Source organism: Myodes glareolus, chromosome 6, assembly GCF_982192425.1.
Source record: "Myodes glareolus chromosome 6, mMyoGla1.1, whole genome shotgun sequence".
In the NCBI taxonomy this organism is placed as follows: domain Eukaryota; kingdom Metazoa; phylum Chordata; class Mammalia; order Rodentia; family Cricetidae; genus Myodes; species Myodes glareolus.
The window spans coordinates 2,054,670-2,073,595 of NC_142031.1; positions in this window are offsets into that span (position 1 = coordinate 2,054,670).

Below are 18,926 nucleotides of genomic sequence, written 5' to 3' on the forward strand. Positions count from 1 at the left end.
CAGTGCTCTGGCCGAGCCGGCGATGACGTTGAGCTGGGAAGAGATGTGATCAGTGGGTGGAGGCAGCCCCTCGCCCGCCTACACCCATAAGGGCCAACTCTGGCCAGAGGTGACAGCTCTTGGCTCCTAGAAGCCAAGACACCATGTGGCATTGCCAGCTGCTGCAGGGTCAAGAGACCCAAGAGACCCTACCCTGAGCCTGGTGGGGCTGGGTACCTCCCAGGGAGGCCACTCCACCCAACGAGGGCTGCCCAGGCCTTGCTGCAAGGAGGGAGCCAGCGTAAGCAGATACCTCACCATTATGTAACCCAGGGTCTGTGAGGATGGGCTGCCTGCACTGGGCCAGCCAAAACAAGCAACATCCCAGCTCCAGAGTGTGAAATCTTCAGGCCCAATTACAGGGGGGAGAGCGAGTGAGGGCTGGACACCAACTGCAGAGCCTTCCTTGGAAGGGCAGCCTGCGGGGAGGTCTGACTCTCTCTTGCAGCCAGCCTGGCCCTACAATCACCCCAGCGCCTCAGGGAAGGCAGGAGGTCTCTTCCAGAGTCTTCTCCTCTTTCCCCCAGTTAGACAGGGACATTTCACACACAAACCCTGTGCATGGTGTGGAGGGGGAGGGAGGGACAGCGATGCTTTTGCTCTCTTTCTTTGCCCTGGGATTGCGTGGTGGGTGACGGCAGCGGGAGTTAGGGATTCCCACGGGGGCCAGCTCACCCCAGGTGCTGACAACCTGGCTGTCACTGGAGATTCACCAAGCAGGGCTGACACATGCATGAACTAGAAAAAGCATGACTTGCCTGTTTCATTGCCCAGGGCATCTTAGAGGCAGTTGGGGCTGGGAGCGGTGTGACTACCCCATGGTATCAGGAACGGGGAGGGTCCAGAGGATGTGCTCACGTTGTCTAGAGGAGCTCACTAGCCTTAAAAGTGAGAAGCTTCTGCGAAGGTGTGAGGTGAAGAAGCAGTGAAGGACCCTGTTAGTAGAGAAGATACAAAGCGTCTCCAGGTACCATTCGTGGTCATCAAGAGGTGGCACACACAGGGGAGGGGGATGGATGTTGTGTGACAAAACTTTTCTTGGAGGGATGATCTACATGTCTACTCCGGGAGCTCAGGACAGACCTAAGGACTGATGCCACCTAAGACCAAACTGATCAACCACGAGTTTCATTAGGGTGACTTACAGGAGCAGAAAGGACTCAAAAACAACTACATCACTTAAACCTGCTGTGGAATGGGTGACAGATCACACCTGGAACCTGGAGCACACTGCATAGCCTGTAGGCAGCTCAGCAGGTTGGAGAGCGTCCTTTCCAAGTGACTCGGCTGATCTAAACCTTTTCCTGGCAGCTAAACTGGTTTTTTGTTGTCGTTGTTGTTTGTTTGTTTGTTTTGCTTCTTCCATACAGCTGTCTGGTCTTGAGACTGTTCTCTGCAGCTTGGCTCTTTTGATCTGAGGGTGACCCTCAACAGCCTTTATTTCTTCCTCTGGTAGGGAGGGGCTTAGTGAGTCTGGTCAGTTTCAGGGCCATCCTGAAGCTCCTTTGTTTACCTTCCTGTTTAAGGGCTTCCCTGCAGGGTGAAATGTTTCAGTCTCAAAGGAAACTGTTACGCAACAAGGGGGCAGCACATCCCTGAAGAAAGTCTACTTTCATTCACTTTTACACCTCAGGCTGAGACTGATAGGCAGACAGAGGCAGCTGCGTGGGAGGCCCTGCTCCTGAGCCCAGAGTGTGAAGATCTATTAGGGGCGGGAAGAGTAGCTCAGTCTGGAAGGAGCAGGAACTACCTTTTATCTCACAGGAGCTAGGAGACTGTGCCCTATAAAACTCATCCCCAGGAACGTAAATCAGAGAAGAGGAAGCGGGGCTCTAGGAAAGCCTCAAATATCAGCTCTTGCCAGCGCATGTAGGGGGTAAGAGTGATAAACAGAAAAGCCTGTGCTCAGGACAGGCTTGTCTTACAGATAGCTAACTAAAGGCATCCACAGCCAGCCCACCCTGCGGATCTCCCCCCTCCCACCCCGTGCCTGCGCGTTCCTGCCTAGAACCAGGGACTGGTCAGAGAGATTGAGCTATGATAGTTCTAGCTGGAAGCTGGAGGGGAGGGACCTGAGGTGGAAAAGCAGCAGTCCCAGGCAGGACGATGCCCACAGGTAAGGACAGGTGGCACCTCCAAGCCAATTGTTCTTGCAGGGGACCCTTTGAGGTTAGGCAAAGGGCACAGATCATTTCTAGGCTATAAACTGTTCCGAGGAAGAGCAGGGACCCTATCAACCAGCTCTTGGTCAGCTGCTTGCCTCTCCAGCACAGCAGCCAGTGGCAGGGTGACCATAGCAGGAAGCTCTCTTCAGAACCTTCACAATGTCACCGAAGCTCTGGCTGCTCCGGGCATTGTGTGAGGACGACGTGTAACGGAAGCTAGGGCACAAACTGTCCCCGTCCTCTTCTAGCAGAGAGAGGGGCATCCTAAGTGGCCCCAGTCTGTGTTACCCAGAGCCTCTTGTAATTGGAGGACTTTGACAATCAGCAGACTTATCTATTCACCCGAAGACAGGGTCCAGTGTGTATATTAGCCAGGGAAGAGATGGGGCATTAAAGTCCAGTGTGTATATTAGCCAGGGAAGAGATGGGACATTAAAGTCCAGTGTGTATATTAGCCAGGGAAGAGATGGGACATTAAAGACAAAGCTGGAGATGAGACTGAGTACAAGGCTCTTGAGCTCAGACAGCATGCAGACCTTCTGAGGTAATCTTAATCCCAGGTAGCCTGACCCACTGCAAGTCCTGAGGCAGGCTACCAACCAAGAGGGCAGTGGTCCCCTGTGTGGCTCACAGATTAAGAGCCCCGTCCCTCTGTCTAACCACTCACAGACACAAGTGCTTGACTTGGAGGACATACCCGCTCTCCTTGCCTCTCTCAGGGTACATCGTTGCTGGGATAGTGTTGTCATAGGCTCTGTGGACTCCTATCCCTTATTGAGGGACCCCCTATTGCCTATTGAGGGTGCTCAGGAGGATGAGTAGTCAGACATCAGGCCAAGCTCTCGACTGTCCTCCTGAGCAGGCAGGTATACCTGTTCAGGTCCAGTCAGCCACCTATCCACCATCTTCTCACCCCTCCACCCTAGGCCAGGCTATCTACACAGCAGGGACTTCCTGCTTCTCCTCTGGTAGGATGGACAAGACAGGAACGTAGTGTGTGTGGGTAGGGGGTGGGGTGAGGATTCAGATTCAGCAGCCGAAGGTTTTCACCTTTAATAGAAACACATGCCAAGGATAAATTGACCATACCTCCACCTGAATGATGATGTGATGTTGCCCCTCCCCCTTCCTATCCCTCTGGGAGGGCCCTGACTATTTTCTACCTGGTTCAGGCTTTATCCCACGAGACTGGTGGGCTGGTTATGTTATGTTTTGTTTTGTTTTGTTTGAGTGAATAGTAGTGAGGCTGAATGTTTATGTGATCAAGCCCACATAGGCCCTGCTTTCAGCTCTACCTCTGCCCTTAGCTGGCCACATGGCCATTATATTTCCAGTACATGCCCATGCCCAGAGGGGTTATGTGTTAATAGTTGCATTTTATTTATTGTTTATTATTTACTTCTTTATTTTTGTACGTTGCATGCATAGGTAAATGCTGTACCACTGAGTGGCATCCCAGCCACAACACTGTCTTTTGTTTGTTTGTTTTTAAAACACCAGACCCCTTTCCACTCAGCTGAATTCCCAGGGAGATGGATATGCAAGTCCCAGGCCTTAGGAAGCAGAGCAGACCTCTTCCCATCAGCTGGGTGAGTTTGTCAGGGATGAAGATGGTATCCACACATTGGACTAGACAGTGGTTTGACACTGCTGTGGTGATTTTTAAAAACATTATCAGCACTTGACTCAGTAGTCTTTGAGTGAAGCAGGTGCCCCCTGTACTGTGAGTGGCCTCAGACCATCAGTTGAAGGCCCCAAGGGAAATGGCAGAGGCTTCTCGAGGAGGAGGGAGTTCTACCTTCTGACTCCAGACTGTAACCTCAGCTCTTCCAGGGTTTCCATCCCAGCTCACCTGCCAGCGTTGAAGTCACATGATCCAGCTGTGAAAATAAATAAATCTCCCATGCACCTGTGCAAGCACACACATACACACAGGGTATATACAGATCATAGTACATACATGTAGGCACAGAGGCCTGCATGCATGAATATGCATGCACACACACACACATATGAGTATATACAGACAAAACATACATACATGAATATATCCAGACTATAGCACACACATGCACAGAAACACAGAGAATGCATACACATCATAAAGCACACACAAAGGCAGGCATATGGGCATGCATTTGTGAGCACACACATATACAGACATACACCATGGTATAAGGTTATAGCTCATACATGAATTATGCAGATCATAACATACACATATGCACATAGGCACAAAGCATACATGAACACATTTGCACATTTGTACATGAATTTATGTATATATCTATACATGCACAAGTTTGTACAGACATTATACATATATGTATACAAAAAATAGCACACTCTTTGCCCTAGAAATCCAGTTTGGTTTTAATTTTGGACACTCTTTGAGGAGGAGTCTCACAGTGTGGTCCAGGCTGTTCTTAAATCTTCTTGCTTAAGCTGCCTGAATTTGGAGCTTATAGGTGTGACCAACCAAGTCTGACCCCAGCTAGGTGTTCTGAAAACTGAAGAAAAAGTGGGAGTCAGTCTCCCAAAAACACAAATAAAAATTTAAATCCTCCCAACCAAACTACAGCAAAGGCCAGACTTAGAATCAGTCCCAGGTTGCCAAGAACACCTGGGTCTCAGGATCGGCCATGAACCATGGTGGCCAGTAAGCAGCCTAGTGACTCCTTCACCTGCCAGACCTTGGTGTCTAGAGTGGGTTTTGTCTGGCTCTACGACTGTGAGGTGCTGTGGAGAGGGCTCCCCACATTCCCTAGACCTTTGCCTGCTCTTTGGGATGCCCTGGAGGTGCCAGGGTTCAGTGAGTGTTGTAGAGTGTGCATGTATATGTGCGTGTGTGTGCGTGTACACGTGTATATTTATGCATGCATAAGTATGCAAATGTGTTCATGCAAACATATCAGCAGTCACACATGTCCCAGGAATGTATGCACATATGTAAACACCTATACATTTGAGTATCCACATGTACTGGCAAGTGAGCATGCCCATTAATGAGCACACGGTACAATATTCACATGTAAGCACACACACACACACACACACACACACACACACACTGTAAAACAGTATCTCCATGCCTGAGTCCACCCCACCTCTACCTGACCCCTAGAGAACCTTTACATGGCTGTGCAAATTAAATGTGTGACTTTCCAGGAGTGGTTGATGTGCGATACTTTAAAGTCCAAACCCAATTTTACAGAAGCAGAGCCTCCTGAACAAAGCCTGGGTAAGATGGGGAGCCTCTCTGGACCTTAGAGGCAGAGACTCCCTGGAGCCTGGATGTGTTAAGCCTTCTAGGCTCTGCTTCATGTCCACTGTACAGCGTGTCCGCAGAACAAGTCCATGTGTCCTTCCCCCTGCTGTTTTCCCACCCCCTCCCCCTGCCCCCGGAATGGTGATCTTATGAAACTCGCTGGAATGTCAGGGATTAGATCCGACTGGCTATGTGTTCCCTACTTGATGCCTGGCCAGGTATAAAGATCCCAGAAGGTTGGAGTGTCTCTTCTCTTGACCCATGGGCTGTCAACACATCACGGTAAGCCAGCAGTTCTCCCATCTAGTTCCCCTGGAAAGACTGAGGAAGAATATCCCAGACCCTCATCTTTCCAGAGGGGCTCTCCTCCCTCCTCACACGGGAGGAGGAGCCTGCACATAGATATTAGTCCACTTCAGACTGTTGGGGAGAGCAGCCCCCTCCTGGCCTGATTCCAGCCTAAGCCACAAGCTTCCAGAAGCTTTTCTCATTTCCACAGCTCTCTGCTGTTTTGAGGTCAAAGGGCTCACTCCAGGGGCTGCCCATGTAGATGGGACTAGGAGAGGCAGTCTGCCCTATGAGGTGATAGATACTGGGGTACTTAGACAGGGTCTATGGACCGCCCACTCTTGCCCCTTCTGGCCAGCCCCTCCCTGCTCCAAACATGAGCAGAGCTAGAATCTGAATAACACCACTGTTTCTGCTGGGACTTCATGAAGCCAAAGCCGTCCTTTCCACTAGGGTTACACAATCGCTCTCATTTTTACTGTCTCTCCCTTGTTGTGGGGATGAGACCTTCTACCCCTTGGCCACAGACAGCAGATATGTTATGCAGATAAAACCTTGGGGGAAGATAAAGAGGCCCCTTCGAGGAGGGGAACTGGGGACAGAGCTTCCAGCTGAGATGGGGCTGCAGTGAGAGCTAGACATGGGTCTACCCACCCTCCCAAGAAAGTTGCTGCTCAGTATGCTTTGGAGACACTTGGGAATGTCAGGAGTCCTGAGTGCAGGCGCACGTTAGAAACAACAGGGAGACAGCCGGGCCCATGCAGCTGTGGGCTCCACTGTCAATGCAACAGAAGGGGCCCATCTTCTCAGAAGGATACCCTCACCCGGGACACTGGTGGACTTCACTCTGGGTAGCCTGTTTAGACATCTAAGTGGGCAGAGTAAGGCTCAGGCTGGTGGGCTGACTCTTGCCTCAGGTCTGGCCTTAGATACCACCTGGGAGGATGAAAAGATCAACAATGCCTGTGGAGTGGCAGGGTGGCCCCACAGCATGGGGCTCATCAGGACCAGTTCTGAGGGCATTCTCGAGGTTGGGAAGAGAGCAGTGAGGGGACCTTGGCTTTGCATGAGTGGGAACCCTGCTAAGTGGTTCAGTAAGCGCTATGATCTAAGAGTGGTTTTTCTCTTAAATCCCTGGTAAAGCCTGGCCCCAGGATGGCAGGCTGTAGTGTATTAAGGTCCTGGGATCGATCCCTCAGGGGTAGTTGAGGCCTTTCTCAAGAAAGTGAGGTTTGCTAAGGACTGAGTTCACCCCCATGAGGGCAGCTGCTGGGAAGGGACCACCAGCCTCTTAATATATCTTTGCTGCAAACTCTACTTACCCTGCTCCTCACTAGAGGCTGAAGCAGCATGGGCCGCTTGCTGAAACTGTGATGTGGGATGTCCTTCTGCTTGTGTGTTGCTCTTATTGGATAATGAATAAAGCTGTTTTGGTCAATGGCTTAGCAGAGTAAAGCCAGGCAGGAATTTCAAGCAGAGATAGATAGATAGATAGATGATAGATAGATAGACAGACACACACACACACACACACAGAGAGAGAGAGAGAGAGAGAGAGAGAGAGAGAGAGAGAGAGAGAGAGAGAAAGAGAGTAGACAGAGTCAGAAGAGAAACCATGTAGCTGCTGAAGGAGAAGGACACCCTCTGGAACCTTACCGGTAGGCCACAGCATCGTGGTGATATATAGATGGTATACATAGATACATTAATAAAATGCATTAATTTAAGAATTAAGAGCTAGTTAGAAATATGCCTGTGTTATTGGCCAAACAGTGTTGTAATTAATATAGTTTGTGCGATTATTCGGGTCTGGGCAGCCGGAAAACGAACGAGCAGTCTCTGCCTCCAGAGCTGTTAGAGCTCTTGGAGTTCTAGCTGCCAGAACCCAAGCCAAACAACCCTCTGGCTCTGTGGCTGCCCAGTCTTGGGAATTCTACTCTAGTTGCAGAAAATGTACCAAGATGGTGGAATGGCCCCTGACCTTGTGACGGATGACTCACAGCTGATCTTTGTCAGTTGGCCTAGATTTGGGGGTCACCTAGGAGACTGAAGCTTTCCAAGAGGATTTAGGTGAAGGAGGAAGAGCCGCCCATCAACTGGGGTCCTAAGGAGAGCCAATGACGCGCTGGAATGCGCCTTTCTGTTTCCTGATCCACCGAGATGTGAGCCAGCTTGCATCCTGCTCCTGCGGCCACAGCCGTGGGTCTTGCCATGCTCCCTTTATGCGATGGACTGCATCCTCAAACCGTGACCCAAACTCGCTTCTCACAGCAACCAGAAAACTGGCCCATGCAGAACCCAGCTGAATGATCTTTGGTGCTCTTCCAAGAGGCCTCTTTTACCCTGCCCTGATCTGCAGGTTAACTGTGACCTCTGGTAAATCTCAGGAGGAGCCAGAGCCCCATCACAGGACAACTGCAAATTCATCACCAGTGCCTTATCCAACACAGCATGCTGGGAAACGGATAACCCTCCCTAGGGCTGGCCTCAGCTCGTGTACCCGAGGTCCTTCTCTCACACTGTCTCTGCTGCTAGCGGTGGGACCTCCTCTGGTGCTGACTGCCACCCACTCATCCATGTAGTCTTCCACCTGAGGGACATTGAGATCTCCTCTCAGCTCCCAGGTACACGAATATTGCCACTATGAAGACGCTGGTGGTATCTGGGTTCTAGTTCCTTCCTTGGAGATCCACAGGCAACAGCAGTGCCTCCCTCCCCTCACACCAGAGGGAGCAGATGCTGCTGTGGCATGAGACACGGCCACTTGAGTCCGTCATCGTCACCATCATGTGTTAGCATGTCATGGGGAGCAGCACAAGTTCCTGCCCTCCCAGAGTCTGGCTGGGGAGGTGACAATGGGCTCACCTGAACTGATGGCCACCGTGAGAGATGCCTCAAGCATGGAGGATAGAGGTTATTTAAGCGCATCAGGAGAAGCTTGACCTCTGAAGTGGAGACAGAACTCTTTAGATGTCCTCCAGAGGTCACTTGTCCAGCATGCGCATCCCAGCCTCTGTGAATCCCAGATCTGTGCCCTTCACAATCTGAGCAGTAGGGAGCGAAACTGCCTAGGAGTCTGGGGAGGGGCAACTAGTCTGTCCTGTTAACATCTACATTGGGTATCTGCTGTGAAGTCCTTTAGACTCCTGTGCACATCTACACTGTGGCCAGACTCTTAGCTTCCTAACTGCCTCCTGTGTACATCTATGCTGGGTGTCTACAGTGAAGTCCTTAGCCTCCTGGCTGCCCAAAGGGTCCTGATTCCATGTTGTCCTTTGAGTCCATCCCTTCCAATGAATTGGTGAGCCAAGTAAGATAGTTGGCCCATTTAAAAAAATATGTATTTGTCTCAGAATGGTGGTTTCGTACATTGAAAAGACTGCACTTTCATTTCCTCCTCGTGCACAGTCCAGACAGCTGAGTTGTGCTGGAAATGCAGGTGAAGAGGAGAGCATCTGCAGAGGTCCTGAGGCCGGAGGACCCGGAAACAACTAACGACAGTACCCCTCCTTTCCTCAACACCTAGGCCAAGTCTGCGCCCAAGGAGTGCTGCCCTCCGTGACCTGCAGGTGCCCTTGTTCCCGAGGCCCCTCTGTCTCCTCCATGCCCCAGAAAAGCTCCCCTTTTTCATCTGCCTCAGTCCGCCAAGAAGAGCATTTTAAGAACCATGTGCTGAGAGACAAACCAGTCAAGTTCCAGGGCTCAGCTCTGCAACCTTGGTAAGGGCGAATTCCTTGTCTGAAAAACGGAGAAAATGGGAAAATCTTGTAGAAGAGAAGAAAGCAGCTTAGAGACAGACAACGGGGTCGCAAATGACGGTGAGAAGGGAAAGCGGTCACTAGCAAGAGGCCAGTGTCCGTGCCTGCTGCTTGGCTCACCTGCGACAGACACCCTTAGGGAGTTAGAGTCCCCCTGGCACCACTGAAGCAGCTGGGGTGGGTTCCAGCATGGGGGTGGACAGGAATGGAATGGGGAGGTAGAGGGGGCAAGGGAAAGTCTCTTCTCATGGTCTCTGTCCTGCTGAGATGCAGCTGGGACCAGCTGGCCCTCCTGTTGCCAAACCCTGGGACTGGAGGAGACATGTCCCCTGTGGCAGCCTGGGAATCATGTGGCTGTTGGGCTCTGTGCTGCAGGCAGGCCACCCTGTCCCTCCAGCTGGAAATCCTCCAGACAGATGCATGGGCTGAGGGCATCAGGTTTCTGGAGGAGTGGGTGTGGCGGACCACCCAGACACTGGTCAAGTGCACTGGCCAAACCATCAGTGATTTTGGCTCAGGACCTAGCCATGCCGCGGTGGGTGGGGGGGAGCTCTGGGGAGTAAGGGCATGCCCTTCCCCTTTCAGGACTCCAGGAATGCCAGGGCATCAGAGGCAAAGGGGACTCAATCTCTTGCCTTTCCTCTCTCCTCATGAGGAAAGGAATGCAGAGACAGGTGCCCACACTGGATAATTGAGCCCTTCCAGCTAAACCTGAGGTGTGGTGTCCTTGCTCCTGCTGCCCCATTAGAGGACCAAGTTCAGCTACCTGAGCTCCTGGTTCCTGTCTCTGATTCCTCAACGCCCTTTATCATTTTTCACTCCATTCCAATCCTTCCTCTCCATCCTTTCTTCTCTGCCTTGGGCAGCCACTTGGGGGTGTAAGTTTGATGGTGGACCATGTGTGTATGTTTTATATATATGTGAGTGCTGTGCACAGTGTTGAATGTATGTATGTCTTGTGCTGTGTGCATGCTGTGTCATATATATATATATATATGCATTGTATAGTATGTATGCTATGTGTGTTCTGTCTGCTGTGTGTATATGTATTCTATCCATGTGTTCTGGGTGTGTTGTGGGTGTATATGTGTTGTATGCATACATGTTGTACGTGCATCCTGTATATACATCTTGTGTGCATAAGTTATGTCTATATTTGCTGAGTGTGCATATGTTGTATGTATACATGCTGTGTTCCTGTGTGTTGCATGTTGATCTTTTATCTAGGATAGTACTGAACTCATGATGATGACAATAATGTTTATCATTGTTTATTTAGAATTTTGCATAGATGACCACATTTTAACTACATAAACAAGCTCTTTGCTACTTTTGGGGGTTTGAGACAAGGTTTTGCTTATGTAGCCTTGGTTGGCCTTGAACTCATAGAGATCTGCCTACCTCTTCCAGCTGAATGTCAATAATAAGGGCACATGCCTTTAATCTTCCAAGTCTTAGCACCTTGGTTTATCATTTGCATCTGATCGAGTTGGCTAGCTCTCATGATAAGATGGTGGTGGGTACACTTGTCTTATTGCTGATCTCAGTAAGAATGTTTCAAAACTCTAGTGAAGTACCTGTGACAGGTTAGTTAAAGTCAGATTTACCCAAGGTCTCTTCATGTCTGTGTAAGTCTTCCATTTCCCATAGGTGGGCGAGGTTTGGAAATGTTTACACTGTGCATTTGACTTTTTGCGTGAGTTCTGGGGATCCAAATACAAGTCATCAGAATGGCTTGGCAATTACTTTACCCACAGGCACCAACAGATCTGGTTCCGGTGTGGACCTGGCATGACATGACACCAGTCTTTCAAGTAAAACAGAGGAATTAGGTCTGGTAATGCAGACCTATAGTCCCAGCATAGAAAGGCTGAGGCAGGGGGATTACAAATTCAAGGACAATCCACCTAATCAGACACTGTCTCAAAAACAAAACAAAACAAAAACAAGAGTATTTTCTCCGTCTGTTACATTTTATAAAACCCTATATAAAAAAGGCAATGTAACACATGCAGGCAGAGGACTCTGTTGGGAAAGGGTGGTTCTTATTTCTATTCTGGTTCTTTGTAGCTTTTTGTTTTTTCTTACAAGCAGACACTTAGTATCCATTCAGAAATATGTCTACTTTGTCTCAAATCCTTAAATCTCACCTCTCCCCAAATGTGTATCTCATACAGTGAAAAACATTAGGGAGATGAAATGAGGGAAGGTCGTGTCCTTGGGGCAGCAGCTCAGTGCCGTTAGACAGGCAGTGTCCTGAACCCGGTTTGAGATTCACTGTGTAGACAACAGGATGCTTCCTATGGGAAACTGCCCAGTTTTCATGTTTACATGGAAAGGACCTAAATTAGTCTTAAGGTGACTCTTACTATGGTGAAACATGGTGGCCAAAAGCAAGTCGGGGAGGAAAGGATTTATTTGGCTTGTGTGTCCAGATCACAGTTCACCCTCAAAGGACATCAGGACAGGAACTCAAGCAGGGCAGGAACCTAGAGGCAGGAGCTGATGCAGAGGCCATAGAGGAGTGCTGCTTACTGGCTTGCTCAGTCAGTTTTCCTGCAGAGCACAAGATCACCAGTCCAGAGACAGTACTGCCCACAATGGGCTGGGCCTTCCTCCAGCAATTACTGATTAAGAAAATGCCTCGCAGTCAGAGCTTATGGAGGCATTTTCTAAATCGCAGCTCCCTCCTTTCAGCTGACTTTAGCTAGTTTCAAACATACCTAAAACCAAGCAGTGCAGTAGCCTAAAGAAAACCGAATCAAAACCCCACAGTCAAAGCATTAAAGGGATACCTTTAATCCCAGCACTCTGAAAGCAGAGGCAGGTAGGTATCTATGAGTTTGAGGCTAGCCTGGTCTATATAGAAAGTTTCAGGCCAAACAGGGCTACATAGTGAGACCCTGTTTTTAAAAAAAAGGGACCAAACACACAAAATAACAAAAACAATGACAACAACCCCCAAAATGTATGATGAAGCAATAGTGACCCAAGCAGTGTGGTTTGGGGAGAATGGAGAATAGACAGATCTCATGGAGCTCACAGACAGACTAACAAGTGTCTGTTAGCTTGTAACAAGGTTGCCAAGGCAACCAATTTAGCTTGTCACATTGCAGAAACCCTTGAGGTAAACAATTTACAAGAGGAAAGATGTATCTTAGCTCCCTGTTTCTCAGGTCTCAGTGCATGGTCCCTGGGCTTTGTGTGCTGAGCAAGAAGGTCATAGTGGGACTATGTGGAGGGGGCCGCTTGTCTCATAGAGTCCAGAGCAGAGCACTGGACTCATATCAAAACTGCTACCCCTTTAGACCATTGAGTTAAGAACCCGTAATGAATGAATCTGTGGGTGAAGTCAGAATCCCCATGACACCCTCATTTCCCAAACACCCCCACTTGAGCTTTTGGGCTTTTGGAGTATTTCATGTTCAAATCATAGCATTGGTTTCCTGGGGAAATCATATACTTCTCAACAAATGATGCTAGAACAATCAGACACACGTGTAAAGAAATGACCTTCAGAGCTGGGGAGATGGCTCAATGGATAAAGGCACTTGCTGGGTTCAATCTCTGGGACCCATATAATGGTAGTAAAGAACAGACTCCTGCAAGCTGTCCTCTGCCTTCCAAATGTGTATCACCCCTCCCACATACATTTTGTTGTTTTTTGAGACAGTTTCTTTGTGTAGCCCTGGCTATCCTGGAACTCGATCTGTAGACCAGATTGACCTCGAACTCACAGAGATCCATCTGCTTCTGCCTCCAGAGCACTGGGACTAAAGGTTTGTGGCACCACTTCAAGCTACAATACATTTTTAAAAGTTATTTTCTAAAAAAATTTAAAATATGGGGCTAGAGAAATGGGTCAGTGTCAAGAGCATTTGTCGCCCTTGCTGGGATCTCGGTTTGGTTCCCAGCACCTGCACCGTGGCTCACAACCATCATAACTCCAGGTTCAGGGGATCCGATGTCATTTTCTGACCTCCGAAGGTACCAAGCATGCATGTGGTGCACATACATGCATGCATGCAAAACATTCATACACATCAAACAAATAATAAATAAGTGTACCTTCAACACATAAATACCAGCCCAAGATAGGTACTATGTAAGTTTTCCTTTTTGAAAAGATTTATTTTTGTTTGTGTATATGTATGTGTGTTTATATGAGTGTGTTCCGTGTGTGTAGGTGCCCAGAGGAGCCAACAAGAGTATCGAATTCCCTGGATCTGGAGTCACAAATGGTCGTGAACCATCTGATGTGGGTGTTGGGAGTTGAACTCTTTCTCTGCAAGAGCAGCCAATGCTCTTAACTAGGGAGCCATTGCTCCAGCCCCTCAATTTTCTTTTAAAGATGGACTTTTATGCTGTGATCCAAATGTACCCACAACTTCTGAGCAATCCTCCTGCCTCGTTCCTGAATAGTTGAGGCTGTTGGTGCATGTCTTTGGTCTAAACATAAATATATAAAATTTAGAAAAAACATAGTACAAAGTTTTGGCTTTGAGTTAGGCAAAGGTTTCTAAATGTTTAACAAAAATGGAAACAAAAAATATAGGATGTTGTTAGAACATAAATGTGGATACATTAGCAGCGGTGGTGGGATGGGAGGTAGGGTCGGCACACACCTCTAATCCCAGCACTTGGGAGGCAGAGGTAGGCAGATCTCTGAGTTTGAGGCCAGTCTGGTCTACAGAGTGAGCTTCAGAGCTACAAAGAGAAACCCTGCCTCAAAAAACAACAAGAATAAATAAATAAAAATGTGGATACTTTAAAAAAACATAAGGAACTGGGGGAGGGGACAGGTTTGTTGTTAGAGTGCTTGCAGGGAAGGCATGAAGCTCTGGGCACTGTCCGCAGCTGGGGTGGAGGTGATGTCTGCCTGTGATCCTAACATTGATGGGGGAGAAGGATCTGAAGTTCAGGTTATCTTCAGCCACATACATGGCAGGCTCGAAGCTAGCCTGGGCTACATAAACCCCTGCCTCGAATTTTTAAGAAAATGTAAAGATGGGCTGGGGTGAAGTCTAAGACCTGGATTAACTCCCCCAGGACTGGGCTGGTGAGTTCACTTAACAAATGAAGGAAGCTGGCAATCTGAGTTCACCCCCCGGGACTCACAGGGTGGAAGGACAGAAGCAACTTCCACACACTGTCTTTTGACTTCCACAGGAGTGCAGTGGCACACGCGCCCCCACACTACACACACACACACTAAGTGAATAAACAAAGTGAGAAATCTAAACTCCATAACATACCAAGAAGAAAAATGACAAAGAAAAGGCAAACAGAGCACCAAGAGAACGTATCCACACCACATGCCTGACGTGGCAGGGAGGACAGGAGAGTTCTTCCTTGGTCCTTGCTGATCTGTGGCAGTGGGAGCCTTAGCTGGGCTCCAAACAGGCCCACATTCTGGCGCCAGGTGAGGCACGATGTCATTGTAATGAGTTTCCTTGTTCTGGACTCAAAGCCTCGTTCCAAAGGCACAAACTGGCTACAGTCCTAGCTGGGCCGCTGCCCTGCTCCTTGCTGCACCCACCTTCAGGTAAAACCCCTATTATCATCCCAGGACAAACTGGGCAGGTGAGTCCCAGTTCCCTCACACCTTCCACCCGAAAAGACAGCAGCTGTGGGCCAGGACAAGGGCTCCCACATACAGGTCCTGTCCTCCGGTTTCTGGACACCACCAATCAGGTGTACCTCCAGAAGAGGCCTTGCTCCCTCACTGCTGCCAAGACACAGATTGAGAGGCAGCTGGGCCAGCGCCTGGGCGCCTTTTGGAAGAAATCCACCTTCAAGGCGAAAGGACGAACGATCCCAGTGTGGTCATGCTGGCAGAAACGGGAAGAGAAATAGCACAGCCTTTATAGGGGGCTCAGCTGAACACTTTGCGTTCTTCCCCAAATTGACTAAGCCATTTTCACAACATAAAATGAGCAAAAATGTAATTATTTCAAGGTGTCCTTCACTTCGAACTCACTCAAGGCCCACAGCTGAGGGTTTTTTAAAAAAACATGTATTTAAAGCAAATATTATCGCAAATGACTACTCTGTAATTTGAATTAATTGCTTTGGGTTTTTTCTGGAATAAAATCTTTAAGGCAAACCTATAAAAGCCTGGGAGCCTAGGGCGGCTGTTTCTGCCATGGCTCATTTGCAGGGAGTCCAGCGTTACCCCACAGGTGACTGTGTGGGATCCCAGAGTTATTTGGACAGAGGCTACAGTGAGGCTAGTCCCCAACCCAAACCACAGTGTCCCTACCACACCTGGCTGGAGTCATCGCGAGCCTCAGAGTGGCCCAGACTACCCAGCAGGGTCTCAGCAGGGGCTGGTTTTGGTTTCATCATCTCTTCCACTGCAGGATGAAGCTGGTGACTCAGCTAGGCCTGCGGGGTCCACCTCAAGGTCCCATATAGGAAAGAAAGTGCCAGAAGCCTGCTGGGAGACTCTGCTCCTGGATTACATGAAAACACACATTGTCGAGGATACTATGGAAGGAGGATTGGGTGGCAGACTCCCATGTCCCAAGCTCCTCCTTTGGGGTCTCCTGCTCTCCTCGGAATGCCCTGGACTTGAGAACAGGAGAGCTAGAAGTCCTAAGTAAGACAGTCAATGCAGGACCCTGGAGGGACTCTATCCTTTAGAACCAGTTGCAAAAATATGCAGCGGGCTGTAGATGTGGGGAGGGTCAATCAGATGCCTCTGGGGACCCTGAGGGCTGTTTTACCAGAATGAGGCTGAGAGCAGAGTTGGGGTACAGGGCAAAGAAGTTACCTTCCCTCTATGCATTTGGGTGACATCAAGTTGGTCTTCTCACTTCTTTGTCTGCTGCTTCCCTTCCTGGGATGGAGGTGGAGTACCAGGGCTGTGATTATCCCCCTACAGGATCTAACTGGGTCTGGGGTCACAAGTCTACATAAGTCCCAGAGAACACAGAGAACAAGGGAAATTCCCCTGGGCTAGGGTGGGGAGGAGGTACAGCACCTAAACTCAGGATTAATAAGAATGCTGCTGGGAGACGGGATGTGGGGTGACTACAATCAGGAATTTAGAATGATAGCACGTGACAATCAAGTTAAATTCCTGGCTCTCCTTCACCTCCCCGCAGGGCAACTGTCCTTCCCTCCTGTTAGCGAAATCCCAAGATTTATTCTCCTGAAACTGCAGAGAGCCTGTCTATTGCTGTGACGAGAGACTGTGACCATGACAACTCTTATAAAACATTAAATGGGGTGGCTTACGGTGTCAGAGATTTAGTCCATTATCATCTTGTGGGACATGGTGGCATGCAGGCAGACATGGTGCTGTAGCTGAGAGTCCTGGGTCCTGATCGTCTTGATCCACAGGCAACAGAAAGTGAACGGAGTGTCACACTGAGCTTGAGAAAAGGAGACCTCAAAGCCCACCCCCACAGTGACACACTTCCTCTCTAAGCCATACCTCCTAATTAAGAGTCATTCCCTATGAGCTTATGGGGGCTAAATACATTCTAACAACCATAGACCCCCCACCTCTCCAATTAGGCAGACCCCTCCAGTGACTTCCTGAGACAGCCCCTGGAGACCAAATGAGTTCCTCAAGATAGCACCATCCAGGATTCTGAGCAGCATCTAGACACGGAGGTCAGAGACAACCAGCCCTGAGTCCTCTGTCAGTCAGCTCCTAGCCTTGGACAGCCAGCCAAGGAGAGATGGACATTTGGAGTTTGCATGTCCTGCGTGAGGAGAGGAAAGCAGAACAACCTTCAAGTCCCCAAACCCAAGGACAGAGAAAACAATGTAGAAAATCACCAATCACATGTTTCAAGAAAATTACCAAAGGTCAAAGGATCCAGTGTAGAGGAAAAAGAGACGCCCACTCCAGGATATGTGCTCAGGAAACCCTGGAACACCGAGACAGACAGAAGACTCTTTTGAGTTTTCAGGAGCAAAAGCCAGGCACACAAAACCTGAGGTATGAATAGAGACGGCTCTTTCGTTCCCAGCTGCCCGGACCCGAACAATCACACAGAAACTGTATTAATTACAACACTGACCGATTTCTCAGGCATATTTCTAGCTAGCCCTTACATCTTAGATTAACCCTTTTCCATTATTTTATATTTTACTATGAGGCTCATGGTTTGTTACCTCTTGCTTCTTAGGCAGCTACATGGTGTCTGTCTCCTTTGACAGCTACGGGGCATCTCCCTGACTCCGCCTACTCTCTCTATGTATCTCTTCCAGTCTGGCTATATTGTGCCCTGCCATAGGCCAAGGCAGCTTTATTAATCAACCAATAAGAGCAACACAAATACAGAAGGACATCCCACATCACTGAGGCAGCAGAATACCCCCATCCCATGGACTTCTAAGCTCTCCTGGAAGAAATGATTGTGGCCATCACTCTCTAATTCTGAATGAAAAATCCATCAGCATGCTAGAATTCTATACCTAGCCCAACTATCCCCCTGCTATGCTGGAAAAAGACATTTTTAGACATGTAAAGTCCTTAAAGAATTATATCTCAAACCTTTTTTTATGCCAAGTTCTCACCCCACCACTGTGTCCCTAGCACTTAAACTTTTTAGGCACGTGATGCATGTGGCTTGTTACATGCTGCCTTTCCTCAAAGATGTGACCTCAAGGGAAATTGGAAGCCTGATTGGGTCACTGCTGTGTTCTTAGGGCCTATGACTATGCCTAGCACAAAGTAGGTATGAAACAATGCCTTTTTAAAAAATGTGTGTGAATATTTGCCTACATGTATGTAAACCATGGAAGCCAGAAGAGGGCATTGAACGTCCTAGAACTGGTGCTACAGAAGGTTGTGAGCCACCTTGTGGGTGCACAAGTCTCTTAACAGTGACATCATCTCTCTGGCTCCTGCAATGACTCTTGAAGAACACAAGGTTCATGGTGCAGCCTGCTGGGCACCTATCTTCCTGTGGCTTCCCAGTGAAACTCTTGCCAGCATCTGGGGGCGAACAGTGGGTGGTTCACCTGCTCTCACACCCACCCTGGATGAGACGTCATGGCTTTCCCAGTTGTTGCAGGCAGCCCCAATCTACATTCTGTTTTGGTGGCTTTGCCTCTTGTGTATATTTCTGGAACCACACACATGACTTTCTGTGAATGACTTTCCTCAACTCTTCAGGCAAGTGTCAGGGTTCAGGCTCGCTCAGGTAGAAGAGGACCCTTCTGCTCATGGCCGACTGGCACCCCAGTGAATGGATGGAGCACATTTTACTCACCCTTTGGAAACAGTAGAGATGTCTGTGCTCTTTTGCTTTGATTTTGGGTGAGTAAGAGCGCACATCAAAGGAAGGGAAAGGTTAACCTCAAACCTAGATAGTAGTGTCCTCCGGCTGCAGGGAGAGCTGTGAAGTATAGGCTCACATGCTCACCCCTTTCCCTGAGTGTTGGCTC